Raw genomic sequence first — 3,987 nt, forward strand, 5'->3', positions numbered from 1 at the left:
GGCCTTGAACTCAGAAATCCACCTGCCTCTGCCTCCCAAGTGTTGAGAGTAAAGGCGTGTGCCGTCATTGACTGGTGACTCCCTGTACTTTTAAAGCTGGTGAAGTACTGAGTGATTCTTGCCTTAAATTCTCAGAGCAAGTCTGTAACTGGCCCAGTAGGAATAGGGATATTTGAGTTTGTGTCTCTCCTGTTGGCTATCAGACCATGATGACCTCCAAGAAATTAAGACTTTTCCTGGGAATCTCATACTGTAAAAAGAAAGCTGAAGCCTGGTGCCAGCCAAAGTAGAAACCCGAAATTTCACACAATTGGGACAACTTGTCAGTTCAACTTGTCCTTTGGGGAGAGGCTGAAACTGAGACACTCATGGTTCAGGGACAGACAGGGTCACACCTAGACAGAAACTATTTAGTTAAACATTTCTGTTGTCCTTTACTTAAACCTAAACCTCCTGTCAGGACTCCAAGATGGGCTTGGAGGTGGTGGGATTACTGGATCTCTTTGATGTTACTAAGAGACTAAGAAAAACTTTCCTCCCCTGCTTTTCACTGTTTATAGTTTTAATTGGCTTATTGAAGATAAGTGATCAAGTGCCTGGCTGGTTAGGAATACCAGGCTTTGACACTAGTAACCTCGGCAACAAATCTATTTGAAAACAGCAGTAACAACAAAAAAACCCCAACAACTTTCCTGAGTGAGCCCCTCCCTAAGCTTCCTTACCTTGGCTGCTGAGCACAGTGAGAAATGTTGCAGCAGGCAGACAAGGGGGACCCTTAGTTCTGTGACTTACAAAAACCCACTCAGGTGTGGTTTTGCAAATCGGGCGACTTCTTCAGGCCAGTAATTTGCATTTGCAGAACAGAACTTAGGAGGTTTTTCCTGTTCAGGTCTAGAAATGACTACAGTTTGGTTTAGAGCTTGAAATTTTCAACTCAGGGGAAAGTTTATGGGAAATTTGGTGATGGCTGTGAGGTCTTCTGGTCACAACGTTGGCTTCATAAAGTACTTCTGTTTCTGTGGGTAATTTCTACATGCTCAAAAATACTCCAACTTCATTTGAATGACCACGGGTCATCTAGAATGTATCTCAAACAACCAATGTGGACTGACTTCTTTGAACTGGACAGTAATTCCTGTCTGTTTGCTTGCTTAGTGTGCCTGGGCCTAGCTAGGTAGCACAGACTACTCTGGAATTGGTAGCCCTCCTCACTGTGTGTGCCTCAAGGATTGGGCTCACGGGTGTGAGCATTGTAAATGTAACATCTCCGAGGGCAAAGTTTCCCCAAATGGAACTGTTGCAGCTCTGACTCACGGAAGGTATCCCGGCAGCCAGGAGCCGAAGAATACCACAAAGTCACACCACACAACAAGTCTCCCACAGAGAATTATTGGGAAAGACCCAAGAGAGCGGCTAACTCTGCCTGCCGGGAGAAGCGACAAAGAACTGAGCTGGATACAGGCTTTATTTAGAGTTTCTTGGTGGTGGAGTTTTCAAGATTTCAAGGTCTGAGCTTGGCTCAAGCCCAGGGATTGTTGGGGTTTCAAGCTCAGGGACCGGTGGGGTTTCAACCATGAAAGTGAGCTCAGACCTCTTACCTTCCAGGGCCCAAGTCTGGCTCTATTTGCCTTGTTTCATCCCCATGCCTAGCTCTTGTTTTTTTAGTGGTGTTCCAAGGACTTTACATTTTAATTCTTTGGTTCCTCGTGCCCTCTTTTATGAATTAGAGGTTTATAACGAGGCACAGAGATGCCAGTTTGCTACTTATAGGAAGTAGCCTTGGAGATGATTCCCATTGGTTCCCAGTAGCCATTCCTCCTGGGATTGTCCCTGTGCAATATTTTCCCTTTAGTTAAGACCAGCTTTGCTATAAATGACTAGAGTAGCAATCCAATGTCACCTCTGTGACGATGTCACAAAAAGGACCCAGTCTCTCAAAGGCAGCTCTACTGTTGTATTCAAAATACTATAGGTGACATAAAAGAAACAGCCTAGATTTATGTTATGTCAGCCTGGGAAGGCCAGGATCAAGGCCGGAAGGTTAAGGCTCCAGTGAGGTCTGGCAGTTCTCCCTCCTGTCTTTATGCTGTGAGATAGGAAGCATGTTCTCTTGGCATTCTTCATTAAGTGATCTCTGCTAGGATCTCATTTAACACTAACGTGCCATCATATTAGGGAGCAGAGTTTCAGTATGCTTTGGGGAATATGCAAAAATCAAGTCCCCACTATGCTCTGAGCCTTCTTTGCAGGTGCAGCCAGCTACTGTCATCTTGGACATAAATGGCCCAAAGAGCCTCTGGGCCAGGAGCTGATGTCTGTGATCACTAGCCATTGAGTACCCCTGCCAACAGTGAGGGAGTCTGGTAGTGGACTCGCAAGCTGGGCCGTGTGGTTCCCGTAGCCCCGACTGACGATTGATTGCACTTGTGAGACCAGGAGCCAAGCACGCACCTGAGCTGAACTTCAGAAACTGACAAAAGCCTATTTACCATTTTCTACCACTGTTCTCAGATAAATTGTTACACAAATGAGCATAATGCACCTGTTCAAATTTACAGAATGTGTATGTAAAAATAAATTCCAAGTGTAAAACTTCTACTTTGTCCCCATTAATGATTTTTACTATGCATGTAGTTATTTAAGAGTAAATCTATTATAATTTGATGAATATTGTAATGTACTTATAAACTCAGAACCTGACTACCAACACCACTAGAATTCTTTTATTAAAATATAATTTTTAGAGTTTTATTTTTCTTTTAGGTCTATGAATGATTTAAATTAAATGTACTACTTACTTGTGTGCCTACTGCCCGAGTCTTGAAGAGGATATCAGATTTTCCTCTGGAACTGGAGTTAGGGTGTTGTCAGTCACGACATGGGTGCTAGGAACTGAACCCAGGTCCTCTGTAAGAGCAGCAAGTATTCATAACCACTGAGCCATCTCTTTAGTAATTACATGGTAATTAAGTGTTCTAAAAGTTGTGAATGAATGCAATCATCATTTAGATTGGATACAGTTTCGATGTCTATCAATAGAAAAAGTGAACTATAGAAAGCAAGAGAAAGCCATCCTACAAAATCTCCTGTAATTTGGGAAAAGTTTATTGTTACATGAATTGTTACATGTCCCCAAGCCCCAAATGTTCCCAATTACGTAAAAGGAACACACAAAGTGAAACTACTGCCTTACCATAAAAACATGGACAGGTCTGAAGACAGTGAAGGATGGCGCAGAGGGTCCAGGGGATTTTTACTTTTGGTTTCTATGGTTCTGTATTTTCTTTTTTGTGCAATGAGAATTTATACATGTGTTTTTTATGGTCCTATGAAAAGATGACCTTGCTTTTCTGGAATAATTTAGCATAGGATTTATTTAACTAAGATTTAGATTTGTTTAGCTATTTAGGATTTATTTACCCACTATTATGGATATAAAATGGTGATGCAAGTAAGATCAGCCAGTGAGAACAGATATAACTCGTGCTGCCATAGTCTACAGGTGTGGGAGGAGACTTGCTGAAATCTTTAGATTTGGTGTGTGCAATTTGTATATATGTGTGTGTGTGTATGTGTATGCACGCACATGCATCTGTGCACACGTGCCACATGTGTACAGACACTCTTAGAGGTCAGGAATGAACATCAGATTCCCTGGAACTAGAGTTCCATTCGACTGTGTACTGTCTAATGTGGATGCTGGGAAGTGAACTAGGATCCTCTGGAAGAGCAGCAAGTGCTTTTAAATGTTCAGCCATCTCTCCTGTACCTGAAATTGGTGTTTTAACAAGAGTAATTCAGGGACAGTGAGATGGCTCAGTAGGTAAAATGGTTGCTGAAAAGTGTGAAAACCAGCGCTCAGTATCTAGAACCCTCTTAAAGGTGAAAGGAGAGAAGTGAGTCCACTAAATTCTTCTCTGACCTCGAAATAGGCTTACTTATTTACACACAACACACACACAGCGAGAGAGAGAGAGAGAGAGAGAG

At 42.5% G+C, this 3,987-nt stretch overlaps 1 long non-coding RNA gene across 1 annotated transcript in view; it reads right to left on the minus strand.

Annotated features, from left to right (window-relative positions):
* Positions 1 to 786, minus strand: part of LOC116092917 — a 2,350-nt gene extending 1,564 nt beyond the window's left edge. Inside the window, exon 1 of the long non-coding RNA XR_004119560.1 lies at positions 723 to 786. This is a non-coding gene — a long non-coding RNA (uncharacterized LOC116092917). The remainder of the gene's footprint in view (positions 1 to 722) is intronic.
* Positions 787 to 3,987: the final 3,201 nt, after the last annotated feature.

The sequence above is a fragment of the Mastomys coucha genome, unplaced genomic scaffold (genome assembly GCF_008632895.1).
Source record: "Mastomys coucha isolate ucsf_1 unplaced genomic scaffold, UCSF_Mcou_1 pScaffold16, whole genome shotgun sequence".
NCBI classification, from domain to species: domain Eukaryota; kingdom Metazoa; phylum Chordata; class Mammalia; order Rodentia; family Muridae; genus Mastomys; species Mastomys coucha.